Source organism: Ambystoma mexicanum, chromosome 1q (assembly GCF_040938575.1).
Source record: "Ambystoma mexicanum isolate Mex_15411 chromosome 1q, UKY_AmexF1_1, whole genome shotgun sequence".
Classification (NCBI taxonomy): domain Eukaryota; kingdom Metazoa; phylum Chordata; class Amphibia; order Caudata; family Ambystomatidae; genus Ambystoma; species Ambystoma mexicanum.
In genome coordinates, this window is record NC_090922.1 from 846,844,437 (window position 1) to 846,864,837 (window position 20,401).

At 42.5% G+C, this 20,401-nt stretch overlaps 1 protein-coding gene and 1 pseudogene across 1 annotated transcript in view; one reads left to right on the top strand and one right to left on the bottom strand.

Annotated features, from left to right (window-relative positions):
- The window catches only part of LOC138522873 (conserved oligomeric Golgi complex subunit 1-like), a 123,536-nt pseudogene extending 110,500 nt beyond the window's left edge, over positions 1–13,036 (bottom strand).
- Positions 1–20,401, top strand: part of LOC138537904 (complement factor H-like) — a 763,015-nt gene that overhangs the window by 112,817 nt on the left and 629,797 nt on the right. The window lies entirely within an intron of this gene.

Here is a 20,401-nt window from a genome sequence, read left to right on the forward strand (position 1 = left end):
ACGCCCCTTTATACAATGGTTTTTCACTGAAAAAAAAATAAATATATATATATATTTATATATATATATATATATATATTTATTTATATATATATATATATATATATATATATATATATATATATATATATATATATATATATATATACTCTCCGCAGGTCAAATGGAGAACCAATGTAGATATAAATAGTGCAGCTCACAGCAAAGGAGTGGTCATAAATTTAATGATAAATACAAAAAAGATACAGATAAAAACACGACCGGAAAGGCAGCAGCAACAACAGAGGCAGGACGCCCGTAAGCACGACCCACACACAACACGTTTCACGCTCAACTGAGCGCTTGGTCAATACAGATATTATTTAGGTTTCTTTTTTTCGTCAGGTAAGGGGCACTGCTATGGGCCGTATCTTTGCTCCTACTTATGCCAATCTCACTATGGCGTGTTGGGAAGCAACTTTCTTGTCTGATTTACTTTTTTTGAATTTTCCAACACAGATTGTTTCTTGGTGGTGGTATATCGATGATGTTTTTATAATTTTGAAGGGCATTGAGAATGGCTATCATTTGTTATGAGAATTAATGTCAATCTGGCCAATTTAAGGTTTACTGAAAGCCATAACTATACGGAAATTGTATATCTTGATGTTACTTTCACACTTGATACATCATGCATTCATACTTCCTTGTATAAAAAATCTTCCAACACTGGGCTTCCCTTACATGCCAGTAGTTGCCATCCACCCACCTGTAAGAAGAGCATCCCATATGTCGAATTAATTTGTTTCTGCCGTAATTGCACTGATATCATGCAATATGATCAGTGTTGTACCCTGACAGCTGCAGAATTCCTAACATAAGGCCATGATAAAAAAGTTATTGAAACAGCCTATATTGAGGGCACAAGCTCTTCCAAGGGAGAGGCTCCTACATGGAATTGGATCTGATAAGTACATTTCTAACAAAGATCCACATCTAATTGACATTGGCGTGTCTTCACCCTGGATAAGGATCTATCTCGTCTACTGTCCACCCGTCCAGTGTTGACTTACAAAAGAGCGCTGTCTCTTAAAGACAGATTGGTATCCAGCTTCCTACCCCCATTGAATAAGACCCCCATGAAGACTAATTGGCTTCCTGGCTCTCCTTCAGGCTCCAACAAATGTTCCCAATCTAAAGTCTGTGTCCATGCCACTGTCCAAAAATGCTTCACCCATCCTATCACTGCCTTGCAATATGGCATCAAACATTTGATCACTTGTGATACTGCCTTTGTCGTACATGTCCTTTCTTGCCCTTGCCAGAAGTGGTACATCAGAAGTACCACTTGCAAACTGAAGTTAAGAATTCTCCATACAAAAATTCAGATCCTGCGTATCCAATGGCCATACACTTCAAGGAACTGCAAGTGAATGATTTCCGTTTACTAACTTTCTTTGCAGTGGCTCATGTTTCAAAACATCCAAGATGGGGTGATCGAATCTTGAAATTACGACCATTGGAAACAAATTCATTCTTGGCTTTGACACTAAAGTCCCTAACGGACATAATGTGGACGAGGAAGTTTATACTTTTTTGGGTCTGTAAATATGTATATGCTAACATCTGCTTTATTTTTCTTTGATGTCCCTAGGTTAAACTGTACTTCATCTTTATTTATGTGTTTATCGTGTTGCTTTCCGTTATGCAAATTCTAGGTTGATGGTCGGCTCACTTTTATTTTAATGTTATTTTTGTTTGTTGGCAGTCTTATTGTTCATGTTAACAAGGGACGTTGGAGCTCATGTCCACTGTCCTGTGCTGAGCTGGCACTTGCACTTTACATTAGATGATCATCAGGGGTTGTCATTTTGGGCCTATACATATTAGATTCTTTGTCATGTATGCATTTACATCTCTCTGTGCTATGTGGTCAGCTTTTTGTAACTGGTAGGAGTTTATAGCTGCTTCTTGCATTTGCACTTTATCGACATGTTGCGTCTTTTTTGCACTTCATTATCACTCTGCTTTATGCACTTGCACTTTATTATGCTAGCTTTGCACCGAGTTTCGTCTATACTTGACGGTTCCATGTTAAAAGCATTCTATTGCATTTGCACTTTATTATTAAGTTGCTTATGCTTTAAGAGCTTACAGTTATATGCTGCTTTATGCATTTGCCCTTTAGTATGCTAGTTTTGCATTGAAGTTTGTCTACATTTGACGGTTCCATATTAACAGTATGTTATTGCATTTGCACCTAATCATGAAGCAGCCTACACTTTAAGAGCTCTTCATTGCTCTTTGCATTGATTACGTATTATTCTGCCTCTTTGCACTTTATTTTAAATGCTGCTTTTATGCACTAGCACTTTACTATGTAGTTTTTTGCACCATAATTGTGGCAGACTTACATGCATAGTTATATTTTTTGGCCTTGACACATGACACACTTACATGATCGCTATCATGACTACTTGCCATTTTGCCTTTTTCTACAGCAAATAGACCTCCTGTGATAGTTCTTTATTATCAGCTAACCAGTACATATTTGAAAATTATTGCCTTTTGTAACCCACTTTGGGTTCTATTTTGTGCTTTCGTTTTCATATATTTTGGTTACTGTTGCATTGTATTCATTTTGCATTTTAACTAAGATTGTATCCTTTGCTTGTTGCATTTTATGCTGATACACTCCAAGATGTCTGCTGTAGTCGTTACTTATTTCTATTCTCAGCCCTGTAATCAGTGGACATAATGAAAGGACTGCCTTTGTTGATTTAAGCTCTCTGAAAGTCCTGCCACCTGTTTGTGAACAAGCGTTCCATAGAGCACGAAGCACGTCGTAACATGACTTGCCCCATAGTGTCCTGCCTCGGTTGATTTTTGTCGCTTTTAATTGTTGAATAAACTCGTAATCGTTTGATTTTCGAGTTTGTACTTTTTTTGCTTGGAACCTTTAGACAATTCTTCTTGCTCGGAGTGCGGTTTACCTCCTCCTTCCTTAGTTCTGAGCCAAAACACATTTCACGTGTAAGGTTTTTTTTCACACCTTTTTAAACCCACCATAACTTTCTTGGTATCATATATATATAATCCACATATATGGGAATCCACTTATCTACTTACGACACTTGATGTAGTCTCTCTCTACACGTCAATAAGACACTCAGATGGCCTCAAGGATTGTGAATATTTTTTACATACCAGATCTTTGAATTATCTTTAACATGGACAAATGATACTTGAGATGATCTCACTCTGCTTAACCAATAATAGTTTTCTTTTCAATAAGCAGTTCTTTATGCAACTACAAGGCACTGCTATGGGCACTACTTTTTCCCCCTCCTATGCAAACTTGACTATGGGCTGGTGGGAGAAATTTGTGGTACGGCACCCTAGAAACAGTCAATATGCATCAAAAATTGCCTTTCGGCTACGATATATTGATGATTTGTTTGTTATTTGGGAAGGCACCAGCTCAGAATGGTTGGATTTCATCGCAATTCTTAATATCAATGACTTAAATCTGCAATTCACTGAGAGCCACAGCAAGACTGCTATCACATACTTGGATATTCTTGTTACCGTGGCTCAGGGTGAATTGATTACCAGCCTTTATAGAAAACCTACGAGCTCCAATATTCCACTTCATGCCAAGAGTAACCACCCCACAGCCCTTAAATGGAGTATTCCATATGGGGAATTCATTTGCATACGCAGAAACTGTTCAAAGATTGATACCTTTGATAGCGAATGTGCCCTTATGGCTAATAAATTTAAACATCGAGGATACCCTAAAAAAGTATTGGAGAGAGCCTTTTTGAAAGCAAGAGATACAGACCTCTCCCTACTACTGGTAGCAGATACTTTGAAACACAAAACCACAGACATGGGTGAGACACGGCTCATTTTGACCTATGGAGAAGGTGCTTACAACATTCGCCAAGTCATGCTGAGACATTGGCATATCCTTAAATCAGATGAACACCTTAACAGTATTTTGGGAGATCGTATAAATATTACATTTCGTAGATCTACCTCGTTTAAGGATACCTTAGTACCGAGCTTTATGAGTCCGATTGACAATGCATTGACTAGTGGTTGGATGAACATTAAACCATTGGGCTTCTACACATGTTCAAAATGCAAAGCCTGCACTTATGCTGCCAACAAGACGTGCTATACACATCCCATTTTGGGTAATAACATCAAGGTCACGTCAAGGATTACATGTGATACCGAGTATGTGATTTATGTGTTGAATTGTCCTTGCAACATGTGGTATGTGGGGAGCACAAGAGGCAAACTGAAACTGAGAATGCTTCAACACATCAGAGCCATAAGAAATGTAAATCCAAACTATCCGAGGGCACTGCATTTTCAGTCTAAACATGGCAGTAAACTGGAGGGCGTCTCCTTTTTTGGTATCCGGTCAATGCCCAAATCACCCAGAGGTGGCAATCGGGAGCTACTGCTGAGACAACTAGAAACTAAGTCCATTCTGGATCTTGAGATGAAAAGACCAAGGGGTCATAATCTCGATGAAGAACTATATACGTTCCTAGGCACCTAAAGTATTTTTGAATCTTTTCTTTAAACCATTTGCCCTTTCTTATGACCCTGTATATGTCCAACAGCCATAAATCATTATCACTGCATTTTTCCTTCTTTTTATACACATTTCAGGTTGTTTTCTTTAGGAATCCTGAAGCTTTTCTTGTTGATATTTGTTTTTAGCATGATTGTTAGGAAGGATTTTAAAGGGGACTCATTATGATAAGCTTTTACACACAGAAATGTTTGGACTCTTTATGTATTCTTTTGTCCTTTTGTCAGTAATTGTCACCATTTATCTCTAGGAAGTTCATTTTGTTTTTGAGACTATGCACATTTTTTCAAAATTGTTTTTGTTTGATTAGCCTTCTATTAACTATTGATATGGACATGTCAATTGCTAACATTTCTTGATGAGTAGCACTAGGCACTTTACCATAGCAGTTTTGTTATGCACCTTGGCACTTTAACATGAGCATTGTTTACCTGCACTTAGCACTTTAATGTTGATAAACTTTACATTTATCCTCCAGCATTCCATGTATGCACTTCTTACTCTATGAATTTCACTTTGAAGATAGGATTATTTTTAACATATTTATATTATGCTATCTTTATTGTTTTCCATCTTGACTACCTGGACATCAATTAATTTGTTCCAAGATGTACAAATTATACTGTATATTATTCATCCCTTAGCATACATGGACGGAGAGCACTATGCAATTTAATACTACTGTTTAGAGTAATTTTTGCTGCTAGGCACTATGCACTTTATGGTTATTATGTTGAACAATTACTGCTGCTATATTTATTGTGCACACTCATTGTTGAGTGTGATTTTGCAGTGTCCCTATACAGTTGAGACTAGTAATGACATTACAGCATTCTCTGACAGCCATCCACAACAGTGCAATTGGCTGCTGCATTCCGAAACTGAGTTGAAGACATAGTTGCTCATAAACCTCTAAGTCCTGTCCCCTCTTAGATGGGGGTATTGACATTGACGCTGCTCCCTGGCATATTTTTTAAAAGTATAATTTATTTCTATTCTTCAAATGCCAGAGCCAGTTATTTTGCACACACAGGTTTTAGCATCCCTGTGCTTCTAATTAGGCTATCGCAATTACGAGGCATAACATCTATTGACACATAACTAAGTATGTTTTAGCCTAAGATAAAGGAGGTTATTTACATACTTCGCCGTATAGTAGCGCTGTGGGTAATCATTCCTTCCTTCCTTTTTTCCTCAGTTTGTGGAATTGCAGCAATCGCACAATGTTAAAAAATATTTTTACATTCTCATTGTATTACTACATATTTGAGACTACTGACGCTATTTGGCTTTACAAATGCACATACACTGTGTTGTATTAGCATGTTTAAATATGGTTGCCAGACGCTTGTAACTAGTGCTGACATAGGACTTAGACCACTCTATGTACTTACCATAGAGTTTCACACAGTATTAAAAAAGAGTCCTTTCTCTGTGTTTTTTCCTACCAACGTGAACAAGCGGTTAAAATACCGCAAAACACGTCATCTGCCATCCAGGCTTTTCCCTTCCTGATGCACCTTTAATAATAAAGAAACCTTTGTGCTGCCTGGACATACTGTCGTGCCTTTTTTCTGCTGAGATTTGATCCACATTTCCCAGCTGCTTTCAGGAGTGCAGCCCGCTGGATTTGCCTTTCCTTAAGGCTTTTTTCCTTTCTTTTGAAAAAATATATATATATATATATATATAGGCTGCTAACAATATGCACTTTTCAATCATGCTGCGAGCAATATGCAAAATGCACTTTAGTAGTGCAAAATAGCACTGTACTATCATTGATAGTCAGCATTTTAGACACAGATGTATTTAAATCTGGTTTATGAATGTGTATGGTTATGTTGTGTGTTTTGTGATTTGCACTATAGACCAACAATGTAATGTCGAGCACTATGCTAGTACACATAGACCATATGCATATTATCAGTACCACTATTTAATGGAAGTCTATTACACGTTATTGTAAGATAGCCACATATTTAGTAGAAAAAGAAGAGCTCTCACATAGAATACCAGGTGACAGCAAGGGGTCTAATAAGCCCATTTCACATAACAGACCTGTTCCAAAATGGCCGATATGGTTTCTCAAAAGACAAATGAGGTAGTCCTCTTTCTATGTTTGACCACATGTCACATGGGGTATTTTAACCCACAACAGTGTTTGGATCACTAGTTGTGAATAAGCGGACAGTGAACCGCGAAACACGTAGAATCCATCTACTAAGCGCCAGTTACTTTGGGAGGACCACGATGTGAGTGGTTTGTGAAAACTTTTTTTTTTTTTGCCATGAGGATGTGCGACAATTTTATGGAATTTTTGAAATTGAAATAAAGTGGAACAATTTTGTAATTTGGTTTCCTGACTTCATTGGGGATCAAGGAGTGCTCCTCCAACAACTGCGGAAACGACAGCTGAACAAAGATTAAGAAGACACTACACATTTTTTTTCCAAAAGTGCAGCCTACTTCCCATTTATTTTCCTATGGACAAACAAGGTCATAGCACACAGCCCAAACCGCTGGACATATTTGGACCAGGTTTGAAACTTTTGAAACTACTTGGGCATGAAGCATTGACTCGCGATCCAGGCATGATTTGAGGTTATTCTGTGCACTAGTTCTTTAAATATTTGCAGAGAAGGGGGTGCCCCTTTTTGAAAATAGATAGCTATATCTCAGGGATTTACCCCAAACCAGTGTTTTTAGAACTGAAACAGCCGCCATCTTGTTTTTCTCTCGATGCAAGAGATAACTGAGGCTATAGCCGAGAATATTGGAAAATGAAACCCAGGAAAAAAGCTATTTTCAGGTAGAAAAACATGCAAATGCCACCCGGCTAGAGGTGGGGTGGCATGAGGGCACCAAGTGACATTTGGGAGTTGGAGGGGTCTAGGAACTGAGTTTTCAACACAAAGCTTTCTGTAGCCTCAGCTATAGCCTCCATCTCAAAGCAAACGTCATCACAGAAACAGTCTGTGTTGTGGGGGGAAAGCGATAGGGCAGGAGAGATGAGGAGGTCATCTGGGGAGTGCGGGGAGCTGGCACAGATGAAGAGGGCTCTTGGTGAGGCAGGAAAGCATTTTTTGTTTTGGCTGTTTTTATTATATTTGCTGCTATAAAGGACTACGGATAGCCAAGGCTATGTGTTGTTCATTACCCGCGGTAATAGTTTATATTTTACAGATATCTTTACAGCTATAGGGACTTCAGGGGTGAAAAATTGGCCATGCCAGTGACACAATTGTCCTCCAGATCTCCCATCCATGCAGTAACCAGGGCAGACCCTGCTTAGCTTCAAAGTGAGGAAAGAGCCAGCCTCCTCAGGCCATGTTGCCTAATAAATGAGCCCACTTTACAAGACCACTTAGAGAAACATGGCCTAGCTTTGCCTCTCCTTTGCCATCTTTACTGCAAGTCCATGCTTCAAGTCAGATTATCATTTATTTTGGTACACAGGGAGAACACTGTGAACATGAGTTCTGACGTGGCTTCCAGGCAAGGCCAGATGTGACTGGGGAATATTGTTGACATATGAGATTAGCGATAGATGCAACTGGAGAAAATGTCTGATAAATGCGCCTGCATAATATGTAAACAATATTCTCAGAGAGCATTGTTTTGACATATTACCGGTGTCACAGGTTTCCCCCTTTCTCACCTGTTTTTGCTGCTTGATGGACTCTTTAGGAGGAGTTTTCTTCTGTACGGTACGGGTCTTGTACAAGCCCGCTCGGCCGTCTTCGGCTTCCAGTGTTCGTTCAGCTTCGATGTCCGGGATCAATAGGAAACGCCAGGAAGTCCAGGATAAGGAGAAGGTGCACTCGGAGGCGAGTGCACGGAATCCGGGAAGAAGGCTGAATAAGAAGGATAAAGGATGGTATGGGAAAGCGGAGGATCCGGGAACCAGGAAGCAACAGAGTTCCACGAAGGCGAACTACGTAGCACACGTCTAGCCACAGCTAACAGTAGTGTTGAGACGCGCACGGCCGCAGGGGTGTGGCTAATTTATAGAACGTGCTGCATCGGACGTGAAGGCTGGTAAGCAGTGTTCTGTGCTTACGGCCATGTTGGAAGTAAACAGAGTGTAAGAGTACAGAGTACTCACAGAGTACAACAGAGTGTAAGCCCCGACGTGTCAAGGACCAGGAGGCCCAGAAGGGGCGTGTCCGATGGTTCATGACAGCATGGCCCTCATTACGAGTCCGGCGGTGGACCATAGTGCTATTAGCACCATGGTCCATGCCAGACTCCGGCATGGTGGATGGCGGAATTACCGCCCCATTCCAAGGTGAGTGGGGCGGTAATTCCCCATTCACCATTTGCCCTTCCCCATTCCCATTGGGGCCCCATAGGGCATAATGGGAATGGGGAAAGGCGCTAAGTACGGTGCCGCAAATTGCGGCACCGTACGTAGCACCAAGGTCACTTTGCGGCATGGGTTTTAACGCCTGCAAAAAGCAGGCATTAAAACCCGGGACCTCTTAATCAGCACCAAGGTCACTTTGCGGCATGGGTTTTAACGCCTGCAAAAAGCAGGCATTAAAACCCGGGACCTCTTAATCAGGCGTTAAGGGTTAACGGCGCCGACGGCGCCATTAAACCCTTAACGCCTGACTTGCAATGAGGGCCCATGTCTCCTCCGAAAACCCGTCCCGCCGGGTTTTCCCAGGTGTTTGAGATGGAACCTTCTGAGTAACCTGGGAGGGTATACTTTCCATTCCACCAAGTACTGGAGCTGACCACGTTTATATCTGGAGTCACATATTCTGGAGACTTCATATTCCAGTTGGTCATTGACAAGTACAGAATTGTGTCTGAGGTTAGTCCGAGAGGTCTGGATGTATGGTTTCAGTAGAGATGTATGAAAAACTGGGTGAATTTTCTTCCAGGAGTCTGGTAATTTGAGCTGAAAGGCCACTGGGTTAATGATTTCTTTTGTGGGAAAAGGCCCATAATGCCGGGGGCCAGTTTATTTGGCCGTAGATGTCGGGGTAGTAGTTTTGAGGATAGCCATACCTTATCTCCAAGAGTGTAGGAGGGCCCTGGTCTTCTCTTGGAATCCGCATAATGCTTGGTATGAGTCCATGCCCTTTCTAGTTGTTCTTTTGCTTCTCTTGGGATATTGATGAGTGTTTCAATCCAGGAATCAACTGTAGGAACAGGTGTAGGGTGTGGAAGGGTGGAAGGTAGCACTGAGGGATGAAATCCTTGACTGCAGAAAAAAGGGCTAGTCTTGACAGCCGAATGATCCGAATTGTTATAGGAGAATTCCGCCAGAGGTACCAGAAGTGACCAATCATCCTGGACTTTGGTAGAGAAACAGCAAAGATATTGTTCCAGGGTTTGTTTCACACGTTCGGTAGCCTCATTAGCCTGTGGATGATACCCTGAAGAGAGGGCACGTTGTATTCCTATTTTTCGGCAAAGGTGTTTCCAAAATTGAGGTGTGTATTGCGGTCCTCTGTCTGATATGATCTTGGAAGGGAGTCCATGGAGTCTAAAAATTCCAGCAAGTTCTGAGGAAGAAGGTAGCTTGTATAACAGAGTGAAATGAGCCATATGAGTGAATAAATCTATGGTGACCATTATAGTTGTATACCCCCTGGAAGGTGGTAGTTCTACAATGAAGTCCGTAGCAATAATTACCCAGGGCCTTGTTGGTAGTGTGGGCTGCAGTAGGAGGCCCGCCGGTCTCTTGTTATCATGTTTGTTTTGACTACAAACTGCACAGGCTTGAATGTACAGTCATACATCAGTCTTCATTCCCGGCCACCAAAATTGTCTTTGTATTAGATGAAGGGTGTTTGTGATGCCACGATGTCCGGAGTGAAGGGTATCGTGACAAAGGTTTATTATCCTTTGCTGTAGTTTCTGTGTGGGGATGACTAAACCTTTATCCTTGAAAAGAAATCCAGAGTTCAGAGGACTGTGTTTGTATCCGAACCTCATCCAGGAGACTGATTGCTTGAGATACGAATATTGTGTATGGAAACATTTTAGGGAATGACCGGTCTTAAAGGGTTTCGTAGTCAGGACATCGAGATAGGGCGTCAGCAATTATATTCTGTGTTCCAGGGACATGATGAATCTGGAACTGGTATTGGGCGAAGAAGAAGGCCCAACGGGCGTGACGGCTATTCCTACATTCCAGGGCCTGTAATACTTGAAGATTTCGATGGTCCGTGCGAACCTGGACAGGATGTTTTGCTCCTAGAAGTAAATGACGCCAATCTGTGAAGGCTTGACGGATGGCTAGCAGTTCCTTTTCTAAAATAGAGTAATGGGTTTCACTGGGAGTTAATGTCCGTGAAAGATAAGCAAAAGGATGTTCCAGCTTGTTGTCAAATTCCTGTTTTAGGACTGCTCCAATGGCATAGTTAGAGGCATCTGTCTCCACTAGTAATGGTCGGTTGATATCAGGTTGAGCCAGGATGGGAGCTTGTGTAAACTCTGTTTTTAACCGTTGGAAGGCCTCCTCTTGGGCTGATGTCCAATGAAAGGGAGTGTCTTTCTTCAACAAGGCAATGATCGGTTGGAATACCTCGGTAAAGGAAGGTATGAATTTCCTATAGAAGTTAGCCAAGCCCAGGAAAGACTGGATCTGTTTCACGGTGGTCGGACTTGGCCAAGATAGTATGGCCTTAACCTTGGATTGATCCATTCCAATACCTTCTGGGCTAAGGACGAATCCTAGATAGTGAACAGTAGAGACATGGAAAAGGCACTTCTCGAGTTTTGCCAGGAGCTTGTTTTCACGTAGTCGCTGTAATACTGCCTTAACATGTTCTTCACGCTTAAGAGTGTCCTTAGAGAATATTAAGATATCGTCCAGATACACGATGATGAAGAGGAACAGCATGTCTGAAAACACCCGATCCATGAAGCGTTGGAAGACCGCCGGGCATTTGCAAGTCCAAAGGGCATAACCAAGTATTCAAAATGACCAAAGGGTGTTCTAAAGGCTGTCTTCCATTCGTCACCTTCTCTAATACGGAACAGATGGTAGGCACCTCTGAGATCCAATTTGGTGAATATTACGGCTCCTCTTACTGCTTCCAGGATATCTGAGATCAAGGGCAACGGATAGCGATCCTTAAGGGTGCACTGATTTAAACCTCGATAATCAAGACAATTCTGAGCTTATTGGTGTCTTTCTTAGGAACAAATAACAGTCAGGCTCCGGCTGGGGATTTGAATGGTCATATGGTGCCATTTTCAAGGTTAGTATCCAGATATTCACAGAGGGCCTTTTTCTCCGGTTCGGATAAAATTAACATCCTTCCAAAGGGAATCACAGCTGAAGGTTCGGTTTCAATAGCACAGTCTTGTGGTCTATGAGGAGGTAAGGCTTGAACTATAGCAGACGAGAACACATCAGAGTATTCCTGATAGACTTTAGGAACCCGGATGATGTTTGAAACTGTGAGTGGGCCTTGATGGTTTGCTGAAAGTCCTTCCGATGGTGTCGGAGCATGGTCCAGGAGTAGGCAATGAGACATGCAATGCTCGGAACCCAGGAACAAGGAACCTGCTGCCCAATTGATGTATGGATTGTGTCTTTGTGGCCAGGGCATTCCGAAAACCATTGGGTAATGGGCGGACTTTATGATGTCAAACTTTATCTTCTCTCGATGGTGGTTTATTGCAAGCTCAACTTCCTTGGTCTGAAGAGTTATGGGTCCTGAAGAAAGAGGTCTCCCATCAATTGCTTCTACAGGTTGCATAATATTCTGGAATTCGAAAGGAATATGGTATTTAAAGACCCATTCTTGATCTATGAATATTCCAATGGCCCCAAAGTCCTCCAACGCTAGAATGGGGTAGGTTTCCTTCTTGGATGGCGATAGAAAGGCCTGTAAAATGACCAGATTGTTTTGTCCAGGAGAGTTCAAGGATGGAATAGATGTGGAGCAAACATCTCTCTCCCGACACAGTGCTCCATCTAGGATCGGGAGCTGGCGTTTCCCAAACGCCGTGGAGGGGCTATAGGACACTCTCTCACTAAATGTTTGTCCGATGCACAATACATGCATAAGCGGTATGGATCCTTCGCAAACTTTCTTGGGGGGATATGGGTCCACGGAAGGCCCCTAGTTGCATAGGTTCGCGTTCGTTACTAGGAACAGAAGTACATTCGGGTTTCGAGGAGGTCTCTATGCGGTTCTTCTGGAAGGGTAACTTGGTCTTCTTTTTCTCTGCCTTCCTTTCCTGGATGCGGAAGTCATTCTGTAGCGCGAGATCCATAAGGGCTTGGTATGAACTTGGGCGTGCCACTCTGGCTAGTTCATCCTTGATGTCTTCATTTAGTCCTCTTCGAAAGAGAGTGAAGCAGGCTTCAGAGGACCAGTCCGCTTCTTCGTTCCTGAGCACTATAGACCTGTTCTGGGCGGTCAAACATGGTCTTAAGGGCTTGAATGAATCCGTCATAATCATCCAGGAGGGCATCTCCGGCATTAACTAATGGTGTGGCCCAGGTTAATGCATTCCCAGAAAGATGCCAAATAATAAAGCCCACCTTAGCCCTGGGGGTAGAGAAATAATTGGGCTTAAAGGTAAAGTGGACCAAACAGGAATCTAGGAATCCACAAAGGTTTTTTGCTGCCCTATCGTATTTGTCTACAATGCCACCCAATAGTACACTTTCCTTCGTGGCAGAGTCGCGGGATAAGACTAATTGTTTTAACGCAGCATTCTCTGCCTTTAGGTTATGTACTTCGGTCGTTAGTTCTTGCATGCCGCGCATAAGATCTTGAATGGCCGCCTCCATGTCTGTATCGACTTCAGTTAGGTGGCGTCTCAATCTGTCACATGTTTCCCCCTTTCTCACCTGTTTTTGCTGCTTGATGGACTCTTTAGGAGGAGTTTTCTTCCGTACGGTACGGGTCTTGTACAAGCCCACTCGGCCGTCTTCGGCTTCCAGTGTTCATTTAGCTTCGATGTCCGGGATCAATAGGAAACGCCAGGAAGTCCAGGATAAGGAGAAGGTGCACTCGGAGGCGGGTGCACGGAATCCGGGAAGAAGGCTGAATAAGAAGGAGAAAGGATAGTAAGGGAAAGCGGAGGAGCCGGGAACCAGGAAACAACAGAGTTCCGCGAAGGCAAACTACGTAGCATACGTCTAGCCACAGCTAACAGTAGTGTTGAGACGCGCCGGGCCGTGGGGTTGTGGCTAATTTATAGAACATGCTGCATCGGACGTGAAGGCTGGTAAGCAGTGTTCTGTGCTTACGGCCATGTTGGAAGTACAACAGAGTGTAAGCTCCGACGTGTCAAGGACCAGGAGGCCCAGAAGGGGCGTGTCCGATGGTTCATGACAAACGGGCGCAATGCAAAACAAACAAACTGGAGGCTATATAAAGGGAGGTTCTGGGAGCGGTGAACAATAGCTGTTCATTCACAACCCAATGCTGTTGGAGCAGAGCAGAGCTGAGGATCCAAGCAGGATGGACAACTTTCTCCTTTCTGGCTTATGGAGGAAGGGTGGGCCGATTGCTCCTCTTTTACTGACCTGGTATCTTTGCAGCGTTTGCAGCACTAAAATTCATGTTTCTTGGTTTTTGATGGCAAAGGCTGCACAAGTTTCAGTTTTCTGCTTTTTAGAGAACAATTTCTTTTTATTTGAGCTGTGTAGGGAAGCACCCTTAAAAGTAAGAAGGTTTAACCGACAGTAAATTACCCCCCTGCAATTTTTAAAAACCTGATATCCTACCACCTTCTGCCCCATCAAGTACGATAAGTTCAAACCCCACTGTTTCTCTAGCTGTTCTATTCTTCACTCCATGCTGGAGATCCAGTGTCAGATCTGGGCATATCAGAATCGCTCAGTCTCACCCAGAGAGAACTTACAGTCAGTGAAAGAAGGGGGGAACCATCTTGATACAGCTGAGACAAGCTATGAAGCCCCTTGCTACTCCAATGTGAGAAACTATTCCCTGTGCATTCCAGGGAGAACTCTGGATTACCAAAAACAAACGAGCATGGGCCCAGACCTGGATCCACCCCCAGCTTCCTACGTGCTTTGCGCCAATAAAATAACAACATTGTTGCAGAGCTCAGAAGCGTAGTTGTGCAGGGGAGCTTAGTGTAATCATGAAGGCCAAAGATGACAGCTTGCATGGTGAATTGGCTTGCTCAATGGCTGCTAATTTGTATGGATGGAGGAGATCCTCCAGGACAGAATGTGTGATATCTGGGCAGCCAAGTTATACCTAAGGAGATCAGGGTCACCCATGCCTCCCCTCCTAACATCACTCAATGAACACTTTAGGGATCCAAGGTTTTTTACCTGCCCATATAAAGTGTTGAACCCTGCGGTGTAGTTTCGCCAATGCAGTGGTAGCCATTTTGACCAGAAGTGCTTGGCAAAGATATAATAATCTAGGCAGGAGGTACATTGTTACGGCAGAAATATGCCGATCAGTGATATTTCCTGTTTACTCCACAGTCGTAGGTCGTCGGCTCGATCTCTGAATAGCTCCATAGAGCTCAATGGGAATGGGGAAGCAGGATGCACAGACACCGTTTATAATGGTGCCTGTGCATCCGACACGCAGGTGCCTTTCATTCCGCCAGGTCAGACCTGGTGGAATGAAAGGCACCCGCGAGCACATCTCAGAGTTTGCCGGTCTGGATACAATGGTACCGGCAAGCTTACCGGTACCGTTGTATCCGGACCGGCAAGCTCATAATGAGGCACCATGTCTGTTAGGGCTGGGTCATATGATATTATATGATATGATATGGCATTTATAATGCGCCTATACACAAGTGATTGCATGCAGTTTCCACAGTGGTCTATGGGCTGGAGACAACTTATCCATTAACAGCTCAAGCTCTACAAGGCATGGTCCAATAAAACATGCGTAACGATGCCCACCTCCGGAATGTAGGGGAACAAGGAAGGATCTACAAGCAGCAAAGAAATCCTGGTAAAGGTCCTGTGCACATGTGAAGAATGTGTATAGTCACGCTCTCCATTGTGTAATAACCACCACAAATCGACCAGGTTCATTTCCCTCAATAATTTCAACAAGGATAGGGCCAATTTAAAATCTGTAGCAGAAGGTGGGTGTGATTTGTCCACCCAAGGGTCAGGGATGAGATTAAAATCCACTCCACTATCAGCTCTCCTTCAGCGAAAGGGATCATCTCAGTCAAGATGTCAGCCAAGGACCTATCCTGTTATTCATGAGGAGCATAAAGGGCTATGATTGTGAACAGGTAACCAAATAACAAGACTTTAACTCCTATAAAACTGCCCCCAGGGTCACTTTTAACCTCCTTCTCAGTAAAGGGGATATCCCGAGTGAACAAAATCCCAGTCTCTCCCTTCTTGGTGCCACTAGAGGCTAGCTATTGCCTGGGAAAATGTCTACTGCCGGTCTATGGAAACCGGAAGGACACATGTGCGTCTCCTGTAGCAAAGCAATCAAGCAGCCTTTGTCCTGGAGTCTCTGCAGGACCGACTTGCACTTGCTAGGTTGCTGATTTGCACTGCCTCCTCCTTGATCTGCAAAATCCCACATTAATTCTGTCAGATTCAGACCATGTAGTGAGAGATTGCAATTTCAACCTACAGTGGTGCCAAGCCAATTCATTCAGAGATTCCAAAGGCAAAATAATATTGTCAAAGCAACCATGGCAAAAGGTATGGGACATCAAAGAGGTACATTCTTTAATTTGGGTTATATACAAAAGCACACAGAAATAATTCTGTTCACAGTGAAGGCAATTAGTCTGCTGATCCGCCTGCATGATAGTGGACTACAAAAAAGGTGGTGGCAGCATTGAAATGATCCGCTTCACACATAGATTAGCACATAAATGCGTGATTAAATGCAAATAGTCCTAACCCACAAGGGTTCCCCACTACTTACACATATAGTGTAAAAGAGAACACAGTTATAGTCACGTTCCCTAGATCAAATGGAGGTCCTATTAATAGGATACTGCCTAATAAGCAGGATAGGTTGAAATTAGTTTCTGCAGCACATGTAAGTGCATCAACAACCTAATTTGGAGTGGCAGCTACAACAAAGCTCCTGCAAGACAGATATTGGTAGCCAGGGCTTAGTAAAGAAGTATGGCAGCACATAACAAATTGCTCTATATGTTTGCAAACAACAGTGGACAATTCCAGAAAACCAAAGGTGGGCACACAAACAAGAGGGACAGTGCTATTTGAATGCATATTTATGGATCACATAGGTCCACTAACACCCATTAACAAGTACAGATAATTGTTACTTGTGGTAGACTTGTGCACCAGATTTACCTTGTTAATTCTCCAGAAGAGAGCTGACTGTTAAGAAAGAGGTCGAAAAAGCATTTCTGTTCTTAGTTGTTATGCCAGCACCAAAATTGCTCGAAGTTGGCTATTGGCCAGCCTTTTCGGCAAAGTCTTAAGTGAACCCCTGTCAAGCTGGTGTTGTATTCTGCATTTCTCGACCCTGTTCAGGCCTCAGACTAATGGGGTGGTTAAGAGAGCCAGTGGGCTAGTAAAGAAAGCCTTGACTAAATGCATCCTCTCTTCTAGATGTAATTTTGTAAATCATGTACCATTAGTGCAGTGTAGCATTAATAATTTACCTTGATATTCTCAATGTGAAGGTAATACCCCTATGAGTTGCTATTTGGCATTCCCATGTTCATCCCTGACTTATACAATCGTTCTAGTTCTCTCACCAGGCCAGCCAAGCTGATTCTAACAAATCTCCTGGGGGAATCCATCCATGTTGAGGAAGTCTTACACAAAGATAAGTCACACAGCTCCTTGAGGCCTGGAGACTGGGTTTTTACAAAAGGTACATGGAAGAGAAGTACTTGGACTGTGCTACAGACCTCCTGTGAAGGTACAGGAACTTATTGGTTCAAGAATAGCCATCCTGCTAACTCTGCCTCCTAAAAGGGTATTTGTCAAGTGTCAGAAGACAACCTTCAGCCAGCTCCAAATGGTTACTCCTGTTTTCCCCGAGAGAGGAGACTCTCTTTCTTGAACAACCTGACAAAGAGACAAAAAGAGAAGAAATAAATATGATAACAATCAATCAAGAATCCTCCTCAACCTCAGAAAGTATTTGATTTTTTTCTGGAACAGATGAGACGGAAATAGAGCTCGAGCTAAAGTCAGAAACAAAGCAAAGCACAAGATCAATCCTGCAGATTTATACATGTCCAGAGTGCTCCAATGTATGCAAGATAATCGTTGGAACAGTCATCGTGTTCTAAGTTTTGCTGTGGATAAATCGTCTTACCTTTTATGTCTTATTGACCACACAACTTTGTTGGCTCCAGTGGAGACCCCTACAACCAGCAGAAAGATGAACATGTCAACTTTAACCTTAACATATACAGTACACAAGAGGGATGTGCGGGCTGACATGGGAGGGGGCGCAACACAAATTGAGTTAGGTCCTTTTCGTACACGCCAGTATAAAATCTACAGTGGGCATAGTATGCAGTTTCAGATACATACACTATCAGTGGTAGAAACATCTAGAATAGTGTCCATTGGAATGCATGTTTTTGACAACTAGAGTAACATGTTGAGGGCAAGATGGAAGAATTTGCTTAAGGTGCACTGTTAGATCCTGAAGATGATTTGGAGAATTTACATTTCTTTTTACAAACAAGAGCCAGTACAGTGGATAAGTGAAACCCACTGGGAGCACTGTACTATTTCTTTTCCAGACTCACCACCTAGTTTAAGGCACACTTTCCTTATGTAACAATGGAGCATCAAAGATCTACAGAAAGGAACAGGTATACATTCCCACCTCCTCCAGAGAATAGTCAATTTGTGTGGTCCACATACTCTGTAGTATACGATCAAATATAGTTTTCCATATTGACAGAAAAATCATGGCAAGAATCAGTCCCTCTTAACACAACATGTGGGGGGGTCTTGGCAGATACATAGAACTACAACTCTAGACTTAGTGTGTACATATCCGTATTTGATGCACTCATTTCCAAACTAACTGTAGTGTGCATGATATTTCCTTTTATCCAAACTGGAAAGCCAGAAGATGTTGCCACTGATCAGCTTAACGAAGACAAAAGTGAGCATATTACAAATGCTTCAGGCATCCACTGGCCTGGAATCTCCAGATAAATAAGTGCTATAAGAGACACAAAGATGTAGGTATAGGTTCTTATAGAGCTTGAGTTATATACATCACTTCACATAACTATGCCAGTTCCATAGACAAAGCATAATGGCTAAAGAAGCACCCCTAAATGTCTTTATTAGTGAGATAGACACATAGGATAAATTAGGTGAATCGGCTGGTTGGTTAGCGATCCTAGATAAAATAGGTCTAATAGAAAAGTTTAGGACCAAAAGGGAAACAAGACATACTGATTCCTCCTGCACCTGGAAAGAAGCAGTATTAGAAGCCCAACGCCTGGCAGACCATTCAGTAGAGAAGAGCTTCAAAGCAGCCGAAGACAACTTCATTGTGTTTCAGCAAGGAATATACAGTGGTAGTAATGTAATGTGGTAGTGCATATAATCCAAGAAGATTTTGAAACCTTACAAGACGCCCAACCAGCTGTTGTCAAACTTTTGAAAGTCACAGACTTCCTGGACACACTGTCTACAGGAGTCCCAGATTGCACTACCATAACATGGCCAGTATGACGATGGAAATGAATGTATCCCAACAGGCTGAGCGCCAGTCCATCTCAGAGTCAACCTATACTATGCTGAGTGTCTTCAAAAAGACTTTCTATGGATCATTAGCATGGGAAAATACTTCATGTCATGGAAAATCCATGGGATTTTGAACATTACTGTGCCAACAAGACCAAGTTAAATGTCCGAAACATTACAGTCCTGGGGTACCCTGCAACTAATGGAACATCATTGGGTAAAAACAGTCTATGAGGTACCCTTTTCTCATGCTTGCGTAACACGTTGAGGCTCTACTGTTCGCCAGTATTCCTTAAAAGACTGTTTTGGAAAACTTCATGTTAGACATTTAAAAAGTCCAACCATGTGAGTAGTAGTGCAACTCTACAGTATGCACCTTAAGTGCCATGCGAATGGAAACTTTTAGCCGCAATGGCTTGCTGTTACACAATTGTTCCTACATTTTCCAATTCACCTCATCATGCTGAAGTGATACAATGCTGTGGAATCATCCTTCATCCACCTGTGCAGACTGATTCAGTGCTATTGAACTGGCCTGAAGCGAAACTGAGGCCTCTACAGTTCCTGCAATTGTCATTGAAGCTGGCAACCCCCTGAACACGCGGATCACCAGCACCACAGAAACCTTTGCAGATATATCACACAGAGCATTGTACTTGGCCAAAACCCTTCAAAGAAAGCACCTGATTGGCCAAAAAGAGTACCAACCCTACTGGAATGTTTCTCCTCATCAAATGGGAGCTTCATCCTAGCAACCATTATGACCAGCTGATGCATTCAGTGCTTTTCTTTAATTCATTGACAAACCGAATACAATTCAGTGTAAATGTAGGCATAGGATTTTCTCAAATCTTCTACATCCTTACAGCTGGGTTCATCCTGATCCTGATTTTGTTTTGATTTGTCAACCGAAGACAAAGTGAATCTATGGACCAGCACTCTGAACCTAACTGATAAATAACTTTTTGGACCAATTTTGTCAAGCAATGAATCTACCCATCTCTGTCCACAGTTATAACTTTTCCATCTTCTTCATTAGTTTTTTGCAGGGACTGCGTTGGTGAATAGACTTGCATCAACCACTGGAAGTATTCTACAGCCTCACATCTGCCAGAGCCAGCTCTTCTCATCAGTACAAGTGCTTTTGTTTTTTCTAA